The sequence below is a fragment of the Bos javanicus genome, chromosome 12, assembly GCF_032452875.1.
Source record: "Bos javanicus breed banteng chromosome 12, ARS-OSU_banteng_1.0, whole genome shotgun sequence".
Classification (NCBI taxonomy): Eukaryota; Metazoa; Chordata; class Mammalia; order Artiodactyla; family Bovidae; genus Bos; species Bos javanicus.
In genome coordinates, this window is record NC_083879.1 from 13991447 (window position 1) to 14012396 (window position 20950).

Below are 20950 nucleotides of genomic sequence, written 5' to 3' on the forward strand. Positions count from 1 at the left end.
AACGAGAGTGTTTGAAGAACAAAAGGAAAAATGAAGCACAGAGACCTTGGGTTAAAAGTATAAAACCCTTGAGAGGGTTTTAAGGACATTTTAGAGTCCTGAAAAATGAAGACAAATCAGCAGGCCCATTAACTCAGCAGTGAATTAAAGCGTCATTGTTTCCAATTTCAGCCTTGAATATGGAGGGCGCCAAATGGACCACATTCTCCTTCCCTAATGTAGAAGGACAGTGAGCAGTCACTACTCTGTATACTGAAGTACCTTTCTTCTTTTCCAGCTAATTTAGTGAAAGAGTGCTATCCATTTCCTACCTCTTTTGAAACATTATTACTAACTTCCCTAGGACCACATTAAAGGGATAGTGAGAAAATTAACAATTGGAGATTCAAAACAACACAAGCTCTATTCCCCATTCATTTCAACTTTTCTTCCTTTTAGTCAAAGGTACTGTTTATTATCTTCAGATGTTCTGTTCTTTATTGTAATACTTGAAACAGAGTGGAAAATACAGCATGTGGATAATCCACAAACTGAAGAGTCCAACTTGTTGTGACTCCATGGACTGTAGCCCGCCAGGCTCCTCTGTCCCTGGGGATTCTCCAGGCAAGAATACTGGAGTGGGTTGCTGTGCCCTCCTCCAGAGCAACTTCCCGATGCAAGGATGGAACTGAGGTCTCCCACACTGCTGGCAGATTCTTTACCATCTGAGCCATCAGGGAAGCCCAATACTTGAGACAAAATGGAAAATACAGCATGTGGATAATGCAGAAACTAAAGAAACTCTGAATTTAAGAAGTGAGCCGTATTCCACAATTATCTACATTTGCTTGTCTAATCTCATGGAAATGGAGTCAAAGCAGCTCCTTCCAATCCTTGGATGAGGTAAAAGGTCTGGAAGATCTAATGTGAACACATGAGAGATATTCCTAAAGAATCAGCTTGTATTTATACTAATTTGTTCATGACGCAGTCTCACCAGTTAAGTAGGGATAGGCCCATGGGTTAACTGCTTGCGACTCTTGCAGTCCTTTCACGGGCCTCTGCTTCCACATCCAGAAGTCAGTGCATCCCAAGTGGTAGGTCTCAGCACACTGCTGTGCTTTGAACTGGCTCCAGATCTGCTGTGAGGTCCTGACACCACTGGGCCATGACACCCACATCGACATGCTGCTGTACAAGGCACCACTGCCCTTCTGGAGAAGTGGCCGATGCAGCTGGAGGGAGCTGTTTGCATTTCAGATGTGCAAGGAACATCTGGACGTAGGTGTTGCTCTAGGAAGTTGGGGAGAGAGAACTGCTGGGCAAAGCTACAGGTATCAGCTCCCCAAATTCTCTCTTTATGGATTTCAGAAACTTCTTTCTGCTGGGGGCTAATGCACCCTTTCCTTGGCATCCAAGCAACCTATGGGGTAACTGCTCTGACAATGAACATGCATTTTACAAATTAGGGCCCTACCATTATTTTTAATTACTTTATAGACCAAAAAAAAAAAAAAATACAATGGGCAGTATCAGAGTATCGCATGTACAGAGCAAAGAGAAGTATTAAAGCAACTGAATTTTTTAAATACAAACTTTCAAAAATATTGTTGTAAAATTTGGAATAGTGTGGAAACAGCTCGAATATTTCGTAATTGCTGCCTGTATAGTATCTGACAGTGACGAACACGAATGCCAGGAGAAGAATCACTGACATCTTGATCAAGAATTCTATAAGACTATTTCAGGCAAATAAGCAATATGAAACAAAGTTACATTCATGAAAACAAATTCAAGTTTCTTATTAGAAATTTGAGAACATTTTATTTGGAAGTTTCTTATCTATGCAGTAATCCCAAATGGATGTCCTCAACTATGTGCACCACCATGAGGTGAAATTGAGGGATGATTTAAATAATGTGCTTATGTTAGCACCTCTGGCATTTTCAATTTTAGGTATTATCTACTGACCTCTCACGGAGAAGGCAATGGCAACCCACTCCAGTACTCTTGCCTGGAAAATCCCATGGACGGGGAGCCTGGTAGGCTGCAGTCCATGGGGTCGCTAAGATTGGGCATGACTGAGCGACTTCACTTTGACTTTTCACTTTCCTGCATTGGAGAAGGAAATGGCAACCCACTCCAGTGTTCTTGCCTGGAGAATCCCAGGGACGGGGGAGCCTGGTGGGCTGCCGTCTATGGGGTCGCACAGAGTCGGACACGACTGACGCAACTTAGCAGCAGCAACTGACCTCTCAAAGAGGAAGATGAGGGTTCCTTTGTTTCCTCCACATATACTTGTCCCATGTTCCTGTCCTGTCAGATTTCTAGCACAAGTGTGGTTATGTTAAATACCCATTTTTATATCATTGTAACTACAGACACTCTTAATGTCTGAGTCAGGTATTTTTCACGGGCTTCCCAGGTGGCTCAGTGGGAAAGAATCTACCTGCAAATGCAGGAGCCAAAGGAGATGCGGGTTCATTCCCTGGGTCGGGAAGATCTCCTGGAGGAGCAAATGGCAGCCCACTCCAGTATTCTTGCTGGGAAACCCCATGGACAGATGAGCCTGGCGGGCTACAGTCCATGGGCTCGCAGAGAGTCAGACACAGCTGAGCGCACCAAGCACACATGTATTATTAATGCTACTCAATGATTATATTTCCTTTTCAACATTACTTCTTCTTCTTCCTGGAGTTAATCTCTGTTGCATTCAGGTTACTTTCCTTATATATCTACCATGAGGTTATCCCCAAAGCCTCCCCCAGTTCTGTAAACTTCTTTACATTTTATCAATGTCATCATCTTCAAGAGGTCTTTCCTGTAGCCCCCAGCTTACTCCTGTTGAGATCAGCGGGACACTTGTCCCTCTCCATGCCTGGCTCTTCTGTTGTCCTGTCTCTGGGATCTGGGGCCTTCTTTCTCCCCCACCCCCCAACTGGTTTATGCTATCATTTTGCATTCCAGTCCCCTATCACGAAAAGGACATCTTTTGGGGGTGTTAATTCTAGAAGGTCTTGTAAGTCTTCATAGAACCATTCGGCTTCAGCTTCTTCGGCATTAGTGGTTGGGGCATAGACTTGGATTACTGTGTTATTGAATGGTTTGCCCAGGAAACGAACAGAGGTCATTCTATCATTTTTGAGAGTGCATCCAAGTACTGCATTTCAGACTCTTGTTGACTATGAGGGCTACTCCATTTCTTCCAAGGGATGCTTGCCCACAGTAGTAGATATAATGATCATCTGAATTAAGTTCGCCCACTCCAGGCTATTTTAGTTCATTGATTTCTAAAATGTCGATGTTCACTCTTGCCATCCCCTATTTGACCACTTCCAATTTACCTTGATTCATGGACCTAAAATTCCAGGTTCCTATGCAATATTGTTCTTTACAGCATTGGACTTTACTTTCACCACCAGTCATATCCACAGCTGGGCGTGGTTTCCACTTTGTCTCAGCCTCTTCATTCTTTCTGGAGCTATTGCTTCACTTACCTCTGGTAGCATATTGGGCACCTACCAACCTTGGGAGTTCATCTTCCAGTGTCATATCCATTTGCCTTTTCATACTGTTCATGGGGTTCTCAAGGCAAGAATACTGAAGTGGTTTGCCATTCCCTTCTCCAGTGGACCATGTTTTGTCAGAACTCTCCACCATGACCCTACATGGCATGGCTCATAGTTTCACTGAGTTAGACAAGGCTGTGGTCCGTGTGATCAGTTTGGTTAGCTTTCTGTGATTGTGGCTTTCATCCTGTATGCCCTCTGATGGAGAAGGATAAGAGGCTTGTAGAAGCTTCCTGATGGTAGGGACTGGCTGTGGGGGAATCTGGGTCTTGTTCTGATGGGCAGGGCCATGCCCAGTAAATCTTTAATCCAATTTTCTCTTGATGGGGAGTGGAATGAAAAAGTAGGAAGTCAAGAGATACCTGGAGTAACAGGCAATGCTGCCTGTTTGTACTCCAATGTTGCCTTGGAGTACAAAATGAAGCAGGACAAAGGCTAACAGTTTTGCCAAGAGAACACACTGGTCATAGCAAACACCCTCTTCCAACAACACAAGAGAAGACTCTACACATGGACATTACCAGAGGATCAATACAGAAATCAGACTGATTGTATTCTTTGCAATTGAAGATGGAGAAGCTCTATACAGTCAGCAAAAACAAGACCAGGAGCTGACTGTAGCTCAGATCATGAACTCCCTATTGCCAAATTCAGACTTAAATTGAAGAAAGTAGGGAAAACTTCTAGACCATTCAGATATGACCTAAATCAAATCCCTTATGATTATACCATGGAAGTGAGAAATAGATTCAAGGGATTCAACCTGATATACAGATTGCCTGAAGAACTATGGACGGAGGTTCATGACATTGTACAGGAGGTGGTGATCGAAACCATCCCTAAGGAAAAAAAAATGTAAAAAGGCAAAATGGCTGTCTGAGGAGGCCTTACAAATAGCTGTGAAAAGAAGAGAACTGAAAGGCAAAGGAGAAAAGGAAAGATATACCCATTGGAATGCAGAGTTCCAAAGAATAGCAAGGAGAGAGAAGAAAGCCTTCCTCAGTGATCAATGCAAAGAAACAGAGGAAAACAATAGAATAGGGAAGACTAGAGAGCTCTTCAAGAAAATTAGAGATAGCAAGGAAACATTTCATGCAAAAATGGGCACAATAAAGGATAGAAACGATATGGACCTAACAGAAGCAGAAGATATTAGGAAGAGGTGGCAAGAATACACAGAAGGACTATCAAGAAAGATCTTTATGACCCAGATAACCACAATAGTATGATCACTCACCTAGAGCCAGACATCCTGGAATGCGAAGTCAAGTAGGCCTTAGGAACCATCACTACAGACAAAGCTAGTGGAGGTGATGAAATTCCAGCTGAGCTATTTCGAATCCTAAAAAAATGATGCTGTGAAAGTGCTACACACAATATGCTAGCAAATTTGGAAAACTCAGCAGTGGCCACAGGACTGGAAAAGGTCAGTTTTCATTTAATCCCAAAGAAAGGCAATGCCAAAGAATGTTCAAACTACCGTACAATTTCACTTATCTCACACGCTAGCAAAATAATGCTCACAATTCTCCAAGCCAGGCTTCAACAGTATGGGAACCGAGAACTTCCAGATGTTCAAGCTGGTTTTAGAAAAGGCAGAGGAACCAAAGATCAAATTAACAATGTCAACTGGATCATAGAAGAAGCAAGAGAATTCCAGAAAAACATCTACTTCTGCTTTATTGACTATGCCAAACCTCAACTGTGTGGATCACAACAAACTCTGGAAAATTCTTCAAGAGATGGGAATAATACCAGACCACCTTACATGCCTCCTGATAAATCTGTATGTAGGTCAAGAAGCAACAGTTAGAACTGGACATGGAACAACGGACTGGTTCCAAACTGGGAAAGGAGTACGTCAAGGCTGTATATTATCACCCTGCTTATTTAACTCATTTGCAGAGTACATCATGCAAAATGCCAGGCTGGATGAAGCACAAGATAGAATCAAGAGTGCTGAGAGAAATATCAATAACCTCAGATAGGCAGATGGCACTACCCTTATGGCAGAGAGGGAAGATGAACTAAAGAGCCTCTTGATGAAAGTGAAGAGAAGAAGAGTGAAAAAGCTGGCTTAAAACTCAACACTCAAAAAACAAAGTTCATAGCGTCTGGTCCCGTCACTTCATGGCAAATATATGGTGAAAAAAGTGGAGACAGTGGCAGATTTTATTTATTTTCTTGGGCTCCAAAATCACTGCAGGTGGTGATTGCAGCCATTAAATTAAAAGATGCTTGCTCCTTGGAAGAAAAGCTATGATCAACCTAGACAGAGTATTAAAAAGCAGAGACATTACTTTGCTGACAAAGGTCTGTCTAGTCAAAGCTATGGTTTTTCCAGAAGTCATGTACAGATATGAGAGTTGGACTATAAAGAAAGCTGAGTGCTGAAGAATTGATGCTTTTGAACTGTTGTGTTTGGAGAAGACTCTTTGGAGTCCCTTGGACTGCAAGGAGATCATACCAGTCAATCCTAAAGGAAATCAGTCCCGAATATTCATTGGAAGGACTGATGCTGAAGCTGAAGCTCCAAAACTTTGGACATCTGATGCGAGGAACTAACTCACTGGAAAAGACCCTGGTGCTAGGAAAGATTGAAGGCAGGAGGAGAAGGCGATGACAGAGGATGACATTACTGACTCAATGGACAATGAGTTTGAGCAAGCTGTGGGAGGTGATGCTGGACAAGGCAAGCCTGGTGTGCTGCAATCCATGGAATTACAGAGCGTCAGACACGACTGAGGGACTGAACTGGCTGACTGGCCCTGTCATTTGCTAGCATGCTGTCACATTTCATGATGAGCACTGGTACTATCTTTTAATTGGGAAACTCCTGTCTTTGGTTGGGGAATTCCGTTGAATTAGTCCTTTGATGGTTTTCTGTCCTCTGCTTTCTATATTCTCTCAAGCTGGGTGGTACTATTTTTGGACATTGGACCTCATGGGCCAATCCTATAAATTTCTTGTCTTTTTTTTTTTCTATATTACTTCGTATTTTTCCTTTTTACTTCACATTCTGAGAAATTTCCTTAACTTTAATCTCCCAAGTCTTACAAATTCTTTTCTGTGTCCCAGCTGTAATATCACACCTTATGTCTCTGAAGATACAAGTGATTTCTTTTTTTAAGATTTCTTACTTCTTGCAAAGGTTCTGTTTCCTCTAAGTTGCTTTATTTTTTCCTGTTTGCACGTTTTAGTGTCTGTCTCTCATAAGAGAAACTTTTCTTAAATATCTCATGTTCCTTGGCTGTCTGCTGATAATTAAAGAAAGCCAATAGAAAGGGTTGTATGGTGGGGAGAGGGGTGGGGTGGAAGGAGAGTTGACTTGGGATTCACTTTAGGATTGTTCTAGTTAGGCCTGTTCTTTGGGGAACCCCTGATTCAGCACCCTTGTGTTATATTTTTAGGTCAGAATCCCAGGGAAGTCTCCTGGGGTCTCATGTAGGCAGGTTATCACCCTGTGTCCTCAGGCTAGAGGGCAGGGAGAAGACGGTAACTGTAATTGGTAAATCAATGCAATCACCCTGATTTCAACACTATGTATGGATAATACCACTTTTTACTTTTCCTGACACCTTCCGAATCCCATGGACGGAGGAGCCTGGTAGGCTGCAGTCCATGGGGTCGCTAGGAGTTGGACACGACTGAGCGACTTCCCTTTCACTTTCCACTTTCATGCATTGGAGAAGGAAATGGCAACCCACTCCAGTGTTCCAGTGTTCTTCCCTGGAGAATCCCAGGGATGGAGGAGCCTGGCGGGCTGCCGTCTATGGGGTCGCACAGAGTCGGACACGACTGACGTGACTTAGCATTCCGATGCAGAAGCCTCTATTTTATCATCTCTACAGAAAAAACAAATAAATGAAAAACTCCATTCCTATGTTAGAATGGAAGGGGGGCAGCTACCTGCTTGTGTGAAGTTGGGGAGCAGATCTAAACGTTCATCAATAATCCTGATTTTAGTCCTATCTTCAGGCTCATTTACAAGGGGTTCTTGTTGCTGAAAATTCCTGAGCTGCTGTAGAATCCATCAGTGTAAATTCTTCTTTACACTGTAAATTCTTCTTTACACTTCTTTACACAACGAAGAAGGCTACTTCTTCATTTCTCCTCTGCTCAATAAGCTACCAATCATTCACAGATTCCAAAATGCTATGGTAATTGCCCCATTTCTTTGTTCTTTTAGGTGAGTGATTGTTTTTTCAGATAGATGACTTAAATGTCATTTTAATGGTGTCTTGAAAAGTACCAGAAACTAAAACATGTATCATCTATAACTGGAAACCTATCTCACTCTTCATCTTTCCACATTGACATTGAAATGGGGATTATTCAGCTTTTTTAAAAAAATTTTAAACCGTTCAGACCAACTCCAGTGTTCACATGGAATTTATTGTTGTTCAGTCACTAAGTGGTGTCCAACTCTTTGTGACCCCTTAGACTATAGCCCGCCAGGTTCCTCTGTCCATGGGATTCTCCAGGCAAGAATACTGGAGAGGAAATACTTGCCATTTCCTCCTCCAAGGGATCTTCCCAACCTAAGGATAGAATCCAAGTCTCCTGCTTTGGCAGGTGGATTCTTTACCACTAAGCTACCAGCAAAGCCCTTAGATGAAATAGAAAGCAGGAAAAAGAGCAGCTTGGGAATTTAGGTGAAACTGAACCTAATAATTGTATATTTTTATAAATCAATATGTCATGCTGCTCTAACAATGTATTGGGCATTGTGGGAAATTAAAATATATCCCTATTTCAGAATAGCATCTAAAAATTCTCAAAAAGGTTAAATATTTTAAAATGTCCTTAAATGGATCACGAGCCTTAAAAAAGGTATCTGCAGGGGGAAAAACCACCACACAGAAGAGCTGAATGATAAGAAGCAAAGCCAATGGAGGAAAAAGGACTTAAACTCAGTTTTGAAGAACAAACATCAGAAACATTTCTACTGTAGAGTCTGCAAACTGTGTATTAGATACAAAGCGATCAATTGATTGAGAAATAAGATTTATTTAATGCAGACCAAGACTGCTGGGAGAATGGAGAAAAAGCTCTTCTACTTAAAATACAGCTGCTTTAAGTCTTTACTCTTAGCTTTTCACCATTGTGGGTCCTTAAAATGTTGAAATTGTTTTTTAAAATTCCAGTTTAGTTCACAACAAACCTGTGAAAAGAGATACAGTGCCATGTTATACTTTTCAGGGATCTTCAGATTTAAAGTCACACTCCTATAGACATTGAAAACCCCATTATCACTGAAATATGCTCAGTCACTAAGTCCTGCCTGACTCTTTGCAATCCCATGGACTGTAGCCCACCAGGTTCCTCTGTTCATGTGATTTCCCAGGCAAGAATACTGGCGTGGGTTGCCATTTCCTCCTCCAAGGGATCTTCCCCACCCAAGGACTGAAACCACATCTTCTGTGTCTCCTGCCTTGGCAGGCGGATTCTTTACCACTGAGCCACCTGGAAAGCCCAACTTCTGGTAGAACAATTCTGTTACTGTGTGCCTGCAATGCTTTAGTTCCTCATACCATTTATCTCACTGAAATAAACGTCTTCACGACACAGTTCTTGATAACACACAGTTTTAAGGAAGATCACGTTTGCCTTGGCCAGATGGACTCTAATTGGAGGGATATAGATATGAGAAGAAGACTTCCAAGGAGAGCATCCTGCCTGTTTGAAAACGGGATGATGCCCTGCAGAGATCCATGTGCCTTCCATCGGGCCCAGGTAGGGCCAGTGGGAGTTGAGTGTGGACAGACAGTGGGAGAAGTCTAAACGCAGAAGCTCTTCAGAGCCACGGGCTGCGGAAGGGTGTAAAGTACAAAGAGCCTGTAACTTGGGAGACAAAGGGGAGACGCAAGCTTTCTGGAGAGGCAGTAATGTCATCAAAGGGATATTTCCCGCGAAATGTAATTTGCTAGTGCTCTACAGGGCAGAAAACTTAGTCACAGGAAACAGGTCAGACCTTAAATAACACAGAGACCCGAGGTCACCAAGACTGGCCTGCAAGGCCAGGCAGCAACGTGAGAGAGAACTCACTGCAGAGGTCAGTGCGATGGAGCCGACTCCACTTACAGCATGACGGACGCAGTCCAGCAAGGAGAAGGGGCGGGACTGCATCAGTACCCACGGAAGGACTTACACTGAAGTTGCGTTTCAAGAAAAATCCGTGGTCTCCTCTGGCTTTTAACTCAAGAAACCTTTCCTGAGTATCTACTATGTGCGAGGCAGACCAGCTTTGCTCATCACTTTGTCCCGTAACCTTATGAGCTGAATGTAAAAAATTCCAGCTAATTGATTTCACAGACTGATTGATGTTCTTCTGTAAGAACAACAGATTGATTTTTTTTATAGACAGCAATACTAATTCTTCCATTATGTTCTTCTCTCTCGGTGCACAGAGTCCAATCGACTTTAGGGCCAAGTCAATGTGAAGAGCAGAAGAGAGGCATTAAGAGAAACAAGGTCCATTAGATCCAATATTGCCTCAATTACTTTAATTCCATTATTCCTGTTCATATTACTCCTGTAATCGATATTCCCTTTCGGTTATTCATGTTTACCCTTTTCAAACTCACAAGTAATAGGATTATGGTCTTTTGAGCTCAGTGGCAACAGACTTTCATAAATATATTTCTGCATTTGTGATTATCTCCAGATCTGCGGCGGCGAAGTCTTAAATTGAATCAAGTCTTCCAGGGCCATCTCCTGGAGAGATGCAGAGCTTCTTCTTAATGCAATAGAGGTGCTCTTACCTGTTATGTCATTTGTCATTCACTGTCAAGATGGGGCCTATACGGCTTCATGGCTTTCTAAGTCTCTTCTTCGCGCGTCCCAGCCTTAGGGTGGATAAACTAGCTTTCAGAGTGGACGTTCCAGCTTTTTGTCTAATGCAACCCTCCTCCCTTTGCTGACAATCATTCTGCCCTGAGAGAGGTCATCTGGATCCTACTTTAACCACTGCTTCTCCCAGATGGCAAGTAATCAATCCCTCGGTTCCACCTCTGTAGCAGCCTTACAAATTACGGGAACTCTGTCTTCCCTCCACTCCTCACACACATCAATGCAGCGTTCACTGTTTGCAAGAAGCTGTGCTTTGAGCACAAACAGGACATGTAATAAGTACATGGCCCTTTCCCTAAGCACCTGCCAGCCCTTCCCAGGGTGTTAATGAACTGAGTCGTGACATCACAGAGGCAGGTGTCAACCCGTGATGTGAAGAGCTTGTTGAAAGTTCCCCTGGAATGAAGAAAAGGTAAATTATGAATGGAGAAAAGTTTTCATAGAGGAGATGAATTTAAGTGAGGTCCTGAAGGATGGTGGCGGGGGACGTTCTGAAGATGGAGCTTGAATGGGAAAGAATAAACTGTGGGTGAGAATCCAAAGTAGGCGAATGTAGCCAGGACTGACTGACAGAGTGAATACTGTGGTGGCCAAAAGGTTCGTCTGGGTATTTCGTGAGACGGTACGAAAAACCCAAACGAACGTTTTGACCAACCTAGTCAGGGCACTGAGGTCATCAAGCACCGGCTTAGGAAGGCCTGACTTCCTCTTAGCAGCAGCGAGGCGGGGAAGTGTGGCAGGGGGTGAGCCTGCTGGCACGGGCAGCCTCGCTGCTGTGGGCAGAACGGAGGCAAGTACAGGCTGCAGACCTGAGATGAGAGGAGGGCTCACAGTGTGCAACACAGCTCCTGGGGGCCATGGTCCTCTCTGCTCTGTTCATTAAACACTGAGAGCAATGACGATGTCATGCTTATTTAATAATATGCCAGGCCCTGTGCTGCTGCTACTGCTGCTGCTAAGTCGCTTCAGTCGTGTCCGACTCTGTGCGACCCGTGCTTGTCATCTTGAAACCATCATCTCATTTCCCACTCACAGTGGCCTGGGGAGACGGGGCTGCTCCCACCCTCCCGCGGAGCCTCAGCCAGCTCGCGCTCCAGCAGCATTAGCCACGCAGCGAGGACCACGCGCCGCACCCTGCCCGCCCCCACCACGCCCCTCCCTGCCCCTCCCTGCCCTCCCCCTCGCCGCACCCCAGCTCCCCCACGCCTCACCCTGCCCCGCCTCACGCCACACCCCTCCCCCCCACACACCGCACCCCTCCCCCCCACGCCGCACCCCTCCCCCCCACGCCGCACCCCTCCCCCCCACGCCGCACCCCTGCCCCGCACGCGGCCCTGCGGAGCCGCCTCCCATCTCCACCCCCTCCCCCCACCCCTGCCTCCTTTCGGACTTTCTCTCCACCACACTGGTCCCTCTGGCACGGTTCTCTTTCTTCCAACCTCCACTCAGATTCAGACCTTCTCCGTAAAGCATTTCCTGAGGCCCCCCGAGCCAGCTCCACTGCTCTTTTTCCTGTGTGTGAGGAGCCCACAGCCCAGAGCGCCAGCAGCGCAGCCATCTCTGCATGATCGTCTCCCACCTAGATTGTAACCCTCTTCCTGTGACCCCCCACCAGGGACACTTTTGGCACGCGTGAGAAGGACAATATTTGCCTGAATGAACAAATGAAGAAACGGAAGGGTCCTATGAACACACAATAGAAGAGGGAACGAAAAACTTAGGAAAAGGTGGTCATGGACGCAAAGGGGAAAGGAAAGCAAAAATATGAAAGAATTATAGAAAATTTGACAAAGCTTCCTGAGAGCTAAATGTCCGGGGAGCAAGTGATGGAGGGGCATGCCAAGCTTCTGAGCTCTGCGCCAGGCTCCACTCCTCTCCATGACTTTTTTATTATCAGCTTAAAAGCACTGAGTATTAATGCACGGATTTAAAAGAAACAAAAAAGGAACTGTCAGGAGACAGAGGCAGAAAAAGAAGCCAAGGAGAACAAACACTAAGATTTGTATCTTAACTTACCCATGTGCAAACATCTTCGGAGAAAGTCTGATAGAATCTTGATTCAAAGCACAAGTTCTTTAATTAAAATACTTCGCATGTATCATAAATACACTCTAAAATTTCAGAGGTCTTTAAAAAAACTACTGTTAATTACTAACAAAAAAAAAATAAAATAATTTCCCCTTTGTTTAAAGATCCGAGTTTCATAATGACTATGTGTATTATTATCAGTTCCACGAAACGCATATATCTGAATTTTCAGAAATCTCAGATTACTGAAATTAGAGTATAAAATGCAAATAGAGGAAAATACTTAGCAATAGTAAATTTGTTTCTAGTTTTCAAGGCACTTAAGGTTTTATTTCTGGTGTATTTCTCTTTAATGGTAGAGAAGTGTTAGGTACACACAAAATAACCTAGTTATTAAAGTAAGATTTATTATAACAAAAATTATACCAATGCATAATTTAGGCACTCAGTTCAGTTCCTCAGTCGTGTCCGACTCTTTGTGACCCCATGAATCGCAGCACACCAGGCCTCCCTGTCCATCACCAACTCCCAGAGTTCACTCAAACTCATGTCTATCAAGTTGGTGATGCCATCCAGACATCTCATCCTCTGTCATCCCCTTCTCCTCCTGCCCCCAATCCCTCCCAGCATCAGGGTCTTTTCAAATGAGTCAACTCTTCGCATGAGGTGGCCAAAGTACTGGAGTTTCAGCTTTAGCATCAGTCCTTCCAATGAACACCCAGGACTGATCTCCTTTAGGATGGACTGGTTGGATCTCCTTGCAGTCCAAGGGACTCTCAAGAGTCTTCTCCAACACCACAGTTCAAAAGCATCAATTCTTCTGCATTCAGCTTTCTTCACAGTCCAACTCTCACATCCATACATGACCACAGGAAAACCATAGCCTTGACTAGATGGACCTTTGTTGGCAAAGTAATGTCTCTGCTTTTGAATATGCTATCTAGTTGGTCATAACTTTCCTTCCAAGGAGTAAGCGTCTTTTAATTTCATGGCTGCAGTCACCATTTGCAGTGATTTGGGAGCTCCCCAAAATAAAGTCTGACACTGTTTCCACTGTTTCCCCATCTATTTCCCATGAAGTGATGGGACCAGATGCCACTAAGCAAGCTGTTTGCTTAGTGGTAAAGAATCTGCCTTCAATGCAGGAGACACGGGATCGATCCTTGGGTCTAGAACATCCCCTGGAGAAGGAAATGGCAACTCACTCTAGTACTCTTGCTTGGGAAATCCCATGGACAGAGGAGCATGGTGGGCTACAGTCTATGGGGTCACAAAAGAGTTGGACACGACTTAGCGACTAAACAACAAACAGTTTAATGATCAAGATGCAATTGCTCATTGAACCTGACACATCACTATCAAAGAGTTCTTCCACCATTACTCTGATATGATCATTGTGTGACCAAAATCAATTGTTTTAATTTATGCCTGTTGACATTCTCACATACCAAATGAGGAGATTCACATAGTAAGTTACAGAAGGCTTGTAATAGAGAGTACTATGCACTTCGATAAAATGGAAAAGAAAGTAAACACAGGAGGCATGAAGATGAAGTTATACAACCATATACGGTGGCATTTGCTGGAACTCTGCCTGCAAGCATTGCATACCCTGTAAATATGTAATTTACCAATTTCCTTAGGACTAGTGTCAACATAAAAATGCTAAAATGACTTATTTTCATTTTCACTTTCTCCTGCCTGTCATCATCTTACAAATCCAGTGCTATCTGGACCAACGCTATTATTTGGCCATAGGACAGCCTCCGTGGGGTTGAGAAGCCTGGAAGTCCATTACCCCAGCCTGCCTGCTGTGCAGTCTTGGGGAAGTCAAGCTGGAACCCCGTGGTCCACAGGACTAGCCCAGGGGCTGACATCAATTCACAGGATCCCTAAAGATGCCTGCTTCATTCCTCGGACCAGGTTCCCATGGCCTTGGACTTCGCTCAGCAGGAGGCTTCCTTTGGGGACAGAAAGGTAAGCCGTTCTGTAAGACTTTCTTTCCTGGAAGTCACAGTAGACACATCCAGAAAGCTCCACCCTTGCAGGAAATAAGGGTTCTCTAAATAAACATCTCTGAGAAATGTATCCTTTAACTGCTATCTGGAGACCAGCATCCTAATAATGTTATCAAATCTAAACACACAAAAGGCTGCAGCTAATAGTCTGAGCCGAGGAAGCACAGAGAAGAGAGAAGACACAACAGGGGCAGGTCTGTTTCAGGAGCGCATTTAGAGATGAGAGCTCTGGAACAGAATGTTAAATTTAATAAGTGCAAAGTGATACAGCTGGAAAGAAAGAACAGCCCAGCTAAGTATGATTTAAATGGTATTGAATTAGCTGGAAAGATACGTTGATGTTCTGATAGAGGTAGTGTGCCAACTGGCAGCTCAGCCTGAGATGCGACAGAGAAAGCGGGCCGGGCTCATGCAGAGTGCTACCTTTTAGAAATTGTCTACCTGCTCTTACTTTTAAAGGGACAACTCTTATCCCATTTAGGATGTTGTTGAACTTGGACTCTCCCAAAAGTTAGAGCGTGCTGAGGACAACAGAGTAGAAGTCCTGTCCACTCCTGGTCACTGAGCTTTACTTTTGCCAACTGAATTTGACAATGGTCATTACGGTCTCTGCCATTCGCTCATTCAACCAATATTAAGCAACAAGCTTGGTTCTAGTTTCTTCAGGGCAAACCAAAATGAATGAATTTGCCTTTCCTTAGACAATGTTATGGGTTGAATTTATGTATCCCCAAAAGATATGAAAGTCTTAATTAAATGTGGCCTCATTTAGACATAGAATCTATGCAGATGGTTAAATTACGAGAGAAGTCATTAAAGGCGTCTCTAATTCAATATGATAGGTGTCTTTAGAAGGGGGGAAATTTGAACATGGAGATAGACAATTCAAAGACACAGCAAGAAGATGGCCATTCATAGGCCAGGGAACACCTGAGATACCAGAAGCTGGGACAGGCAAGGACCACATTCTCCCTTACAACTTCCAGAAGGAACGAAGCCTGCTGACACTTTGATTTCAGATTTCTGGCTTCCAGATGACAAGTGTCTGTTGTTTGAGCCATCCAGCCCTTGTCACTTCGTTACAGCTGCCAGAGAAAATGAATACAGACTGAGTTACGAAAGAGTGATACCAATAACAAAATTGCCATGGTCAACAGAACTCCTGTGGGGTCTATCCACAGATAGTTAATGGGGCCGCGTTCCGTACTGGACCAGAGGTTACCACCATCGACCTCAGTTCCACAAAGACCACCAAAGAATAAAGATGGTTTATATCCTACACAGAGATTGACCCAATGGGAACTGTTTAATCCTCTAAAAAGATGATCAGAAAGAAAGAAGCAATAAAGGTTAATGGAAAATTAATCCTGGTGACCTATTTGGGCAAATCAAAGTTGTGGGACATACATGTATTTAAAAGGAAAACGCAAAGACACTCTATAGAAGGGCAACTTCAGATAAGGGGACAGAGATAAGACTTTAATTAGAAGAGTCTTTGGTGTTCACCCATTTACATCAATGTTGAAAAGATAAAAGCCTTCTGATAAGGTAATAAAGATGAACAATCATAAGAAGTCTATGTTAACTCTGTAGAAGATGGAGAGAGATTTCTGGTGACCAGTCCTGTTTTGTCCCTGGTTGTAGGGAGTCTGAGATGCTTCCAAAATGTGCATTAATTCAGTGAGACCACCCATGACTGGCCCTCTGCACGCTGGTTATCAGTGAGTAGAACACACACAAGAGAATGATGTAAACTGAATGTTGTCTCAAACAGTGACAGGCAACCTGCCGCTGGTCATGCCCGTGGCCTGTGGGACTCACCACTCCTTCACCTGCTCATGATGAGCACATTCTCCTCCAGGGATTATAAAGATGGCATCATACTGGCTGCGGATGACCTGGAAAATAAAGGCCACCTTGTTAGAGAAGACTTCCAACTTCGAACTCAGAGATCTGTTGGAACACATGTAAGCAGAGGCGAGGTTTCTCTTGCAAAATTCAAGCTGAACATTGCCTCTTCCTACTTGCTGCCATTCTAACTGACTATCCTTGGAGAACTTCTCTGCTTGGTCACAATCAATAAATGTGAAGGTCTCATAAACACAGCCCTTGAACTGCTGATCTTCCAAAGAATATTTCTGCTTTAAAGTCATCCCTATTGCTAAAGTAGCTACACCAGGGCCAGGGCCTCCCAAATCTGGAAAAGCCTAAATAAATAAAGCTGTATATTAAAAGGAGTACAACCTAGAGGATCATTTGAAAGCAGTTTTGGGGGCTGATCAGTCTAGGGTTTCTCTGTTTAAGTGTGGGAAAGATTTCTCACAAATTTGCAAGCTGAAATAAGAGTTAGATACTTATAAGTTTCCTCCTAGGAAGTCTGCTGTTCTGCAGACTATAAAAATGCATCTAGGTATTTGCATAGAATAAATCCCAACTTTATTTACTAGAACCATTTTAAAAATCCTGTTACTCAAGTCGGGTCTACCGACCAGCAACCTCAGCATCCCCAGGGAATGTGAAATGCTCAAAACTCCTGAAACAGCATCAGCATTTTCACAAGATCCTCACGTTAAGTCCTATGCATACTCATGTCTGAGAAGCATGGCTCTGAAGTGCCTCATGCATATGGCCTGCAATTACAAGACTCACAAGAAACAGGCTGCCAGAAACTTCAAGACCATCCTCTGGTGTCCAGGAGTGAATGGACTCATAATCCATTAATTATAGTTGAATAAACTCCCCAGAAGCTCCTTACTGCTGGCTAAATCAACTTTTCCTTTTCAGAACAGATAGGCTAATGGTACACATACGTAAAAGCATAGCTCATTCTAGAAGAATTTGCTTTTATACTCATAAGACAACCACCATAGCCATTCATTTATTCCATAAGCAGTTAGTGAACATCTATTCAGATGCTCCATAATAACTAACACAGGCTTCCCTGGTGGCTCAGCAGTAAAGACTCTCCCTGCCAATGCAGGAGATGCGGGTTCCATCCCTGGGTTGGGAAGATCCCTTGGAGAAGGAAGTGGCAACCCACTCCAGTATTCTTGTCTGGAGAATCCCATGGACAGAGGAGCCTGGCGGGCTACAGGCCATGGGGTTCCAAAGAATCGAACGTGACTTCGTGACTAAACAACAACAATAATAACCAGCATGGGCAAAGAGTCCAGAATGTGCAGAAGGATAGGAATTACAATAGGAATGGGAGCTCTAATCAGGAAGGGTCAGGACCAGAAGCCAGGGTGTAGAGGAAGACAGGGGTGCTCACTTTAGAGAGAACCTGCCCAGACCTGGAACATCGTGAAGGCTTCCTGCCCACCTTCAGGCACAGTGAGTGTGGCGCTGGATTAGGGCAAGTCCCCAGCCCAGCAACGAACAAGTCAACTACCTTACTTAAGAGAAAAATATTGGTTTGGGACTGTATAGATTGTTTTTCCCAACCGCTTTGAATATTTGTATGCATGAGCTCTAAATGCAGGAACCCTCAGGAAGAGTTTTTCCCTTTCAACTCTCCTACCTGTACACAAGGAAGGATGGCAGACATCAAATGCAAGCAGCCCTGACTCAGAAGTCTGCCCAACACTGCGAGGTGGCAGGGAAAACAGAGCCGGGTCTCCATGTCGGCTCTCTGATCACACAGAGTGTCAATGCAATCACAACCAGCGACACGGGGGGCCATAAACAGAATGGCACTGAAGTTAACACAAAAGTCAGGGAACTGTCTGCTGGGAGGGACCCTGGCTGTTTGCCAGGTGCACTGCTGGGAGCAACTGAAGGCTCTTAGGGAGACCACCATGTACACACCTTTCTCTGTGCCTGGCTCCTCTCTCCGCATTTAAATCGTTCTCATTCTGTCTCCTTCCCCCTGGCTTCCGCTTCCTCTGACTCATTCTCCTTCTCTCTTACCACCTCCAAGTGCCCTCCCACCTCTCATCTCACTCTCTTTTCCCCCTTTTCAATCTGCCTGCTTTCTCACCCCCTCCTGCTAAGAGATGAAGGAGATGAGGAAGAGAAGCGAGGATGACGGAGCATCTTTATCCCTTGCCCACCTTGACCTTGCTTCCCTTTTCTCTGCTAACATTCCCACACTTCTTTTCCCTCTTCTTTCTTCGTTTAATTGGAGTCTAATTGCTTTACAATATCGCATTAGTCTCTGTTGTACAACAACATGAATCTGCTATATGCACGCACGTGTCTCCCCGCTCTGGGACCTCACTCTCCACTCCCCCCATCCTCCCCATCTCGGTCATCACAGAGCTTCAGGCTGAGCTCCCTGTGCTGCAGAGCAGCTACAGCTGACTCTCTCTTATAGGCTACTGCACACATGGTAGTGTAAACATGTCCATGGGCCTCTCCCAGTTTGTCCCACCCTCCCCCCAACCTGTGTCCACACGTCCATTCGCCGCGTCTGCATCTCCAATGCTGCCCTGCAAACAGGCTCATCAGTACCGTCTTTCTGGACTCCACATATATGCATTCCTAAACGATATCTGCCTTTCTCTTTCTGACTTGTTTCACTCGGTATAACAGGCGCTAGGTTCATCCACATCTCTGCAGATTTTTTTGTCTTTCCCCTCTGCCGTGTTATCTCTTCTCCTAGTGTTGAACCTGTCATGAGTGTACGCCCAGGCATCCCAGGCATAGAGCTTGGAAGTAACAGCACGATGGCTGGACTCCTCTGCTGTCGTATCATCACACTTGAAGTCCGCACGTTCTCCCAACCAGCTGCCAGATCAACAGTTGAGAAAAGAAAAAAAAAACCCACACTTTAAAAATGCAGTAAGCTAGCATTTTCTTAGCAGTCTTTAAAATGTCGAACAATGCTGAACTATTCAGCTGCTGTGCTCAAAGGGTACACAGACGTAAAATATACCCGGTAAAAGGGTTTCATTCTACCACTGGTTTTTCCTAAGGACACTCCCTTCAACCTGCCATGACTCCAACCCTTTCCCTAGTGTCGCCTGACCCCTCTCTGTGCCGATCCCCCAAACCTTCCAGGAATGACTGAAACCTGCCTTGTCACAGGCTGGAGTTCCCAGAGTGCTTCCCGACAAAGACACAGCGCAGCAGACAAAAAGGCTCCGTGAACACCCCGTCAGGAAGCCTTACCAGTTACAGCTTAAAAAATATATGAAGATTATTATAATACAGAAATTGTCTGGTAGCACCACTTCCTGCATGAAATGCACTCAGGGAGTACTCCGCAGAGTAGGCTGTGATACGGTAATCTCACACGTACTCTCTGAATTGCAGAAAAGCCATTTGGTTTCCTTTATATATTTCACTCTTATTTTCACCCCTGTGAACCCTCAGCAAAGCTCCAGACAACTCTGCTCAGTTCACCCTTTTGTTTCAGAGAGCAGACGTAGTATGTGTCCCTGGCATAGAGTATATGCTGCCCAAATATCTGAGGAATGAGTTAATTAACTGAAGAATCAACTGATCAATCAATATCAGCCCAAGACACGACACAATTAAGCAGCCGGAGGGAAACACTATGGCACACGGGTGTACTTTGAAGATCTACCCCGGGCTTTTTCCATTGGCCCTAATCATAAAGTCAGCCTAGCGCAGTGGGTGTAACTCACCTCCAAAAAGTCAAAGGGGCAGAGGGACTGACTGTGGAGGGATAGAATGGTCAGATGTGACAACTGCCATTCTAACAGCAAAGGGGCAGATAGAAAAAAACTCTATAGAACTGACAAAAGTTCTCAAAAAAAAAAAAAATAATAATAACGTAGCCCAGGATAAATGAGTCAAGCCCTCCATGTATCCCTGCATGATGCTATGCCCCTGCTCTATAATCAGTGATGCTCTCATCACACTTTTTCACGCCTTCAACAGTGTCTGAGTCAGGCTAGCAGTGAGGACCTGGCCATTGGTCACCAAGATTTCCTAGGCGAGTCAAGAAGGCTCCAGAATGGATTCGCTCTGCAGACCAGGAAAGGCATTGCAATCCTATCTTAGAGAAGGCGAAGAGAGACATGACAGATTGAACTAGGTCTAAACTAGTCCAAAACGTCCCACCTCTCTGGATTCACATGAGAATTAGGAAGTCACTGCATATCAACCAACAAGAGTTACAGAAGAGCCAGCCTCATCGGCAGTGTTTTTGTTATATCTGGCTCTGACTCTCTCAGTGTATTTCATTATAAATAATCAACACTCTTCCCAAAGTCAGCATGCACTTTCTTCATGTTCAAAAATCACAAGTGGTTCTTTTGAACACTAGCAGCATTCAGTTCAGTTGCTCAGTCGTGTCTGACTCTCTGTGACCGCGTGGACTGCAGCACACCAGGCTTCCCTGTCCATCACCAACTCCCAGAGCTTGCTCAAACTTATGTCCATCGAGTTGGTGATGCCATCCAACTATCTCATCCTCTGTCGTCCGCTTCTCTTCCTGCCTTCAATCTTTCCCAGCCTCGGGGTCTTTTCCAAGGAGTCAGTTCTTCACATCAGGTGGCCAAAGTATTGGAATTTCAGCTTCAGCATCAGTTCTTC

The 20950-nt window shown here is 44.4% G+C and overlaps 1 protein-coding gene across 13 annotated transcripts in view; it reads right to left on the bottom strand.

Annotated features, from left to right (window-relative positions):
- Positions 1-20950, bottom strand: part of ENOX1 (ecto-NOX disulfide-thiol exchanger 1) — a 680109-nt gene that overhangs the window by 525433 nt on the left and 133726 nt on the right. For 8 of the 13 annotated variants that reach the window (XM_061434500.1, XM_061434499.1, XM_061434511.1 and 5 more), the window contains one exon: positions 16268-16344. The exons of 1 other annotated variant lie outside the window; for it this stretch is intronic. The gene's annotated coding sequence lies outside the window, so the exon portion shown is untranslated. The remainder of the gene's footprint in view (positions 1-16267; positions 16345-20950) is intronic. 4 more of the 13 variants (XM_061434507.1, XM_061434506.1, XM_061434502.1 and 1 more) reach the window with 1 other exon arrangement.